Source organism: Galeopterus variegatus, unplaced genomic scaffold (genome assembly GCF_000696425.1).
Source record: "Galeopterus variegatus unplaced genomic scaffold, G_variegatus-3.0.2 Scaffold999, whole genome shotgun sequence".
Classification (NCBI taxonomy): Eukaryota; Metazoa; Chordata; class Mammalia; order Dermoptera; family Cynocephalidae; genus Galeopterus; species Galeopterus variegatus.
The window spans coordinates 456,677-457,222 of NW_007727110.1; the positions used below are offsets into that span (position 1 = coordinate 456,677).

The 546-nt window shown below is 56.4% G+C and overlaps 1 pseudogene; it reads left to right on the plus strand.

The window, feature by feature from the left end:
- The window catches only part of LOC103591650, a 6,340-nt pseudogene that overhangs the window by 2,424 nt on the left and 3,370 nt on the right, over nt 1-546 (plus strand).

Genomic DNA, 546 nt, shown 5'->3' on the forward strand with positions numbered 1-546 from the left:
TGGGTATCCTGGGCTTCTTCAGGTGAGACCAGGGCAGGGCTAGGCAATGGGGCTGAGCAGAGCCAGAATACCCCTGTGATCCCTGTCCCTGTCACTTCTCAGCACTGGAGACAAGCATGCAACTGGGGCTTTATGGACTAAGTGGCTGCACTGCGCTGGTTCCAGTAGAATATCGCCCACTTTGGAGGCAACCCTGACCATGTCACCATTTTTGGAGAGTCTGCAGGTGGCACAAGTGTGTCCTCATGGGTCGTGTCCCTCATGTCCCGAGTGCTCTTCCACAGTGCCATCATGGACAGTGGCGTGGCTGTGTTGCCTGACCTCATAGCTGGCTCGTCTGATGCGGTGTCCACGGTGAGTGTCCTGAACCACGGAGGCCCCAAACTGCTGCCTCATTTTCCACCTCTCAGAGCCTCTGCTGCTTGACTGTTAAATGAGGATAACAAGGACCATCAGGGTGTCTCAGAAACTGCCCCCTGCACAGGCATTGCTGAGGGGCTCAAGGGTCTGAATCCCTGCACTGCTGCCACTGCAGATGTCGGAGAC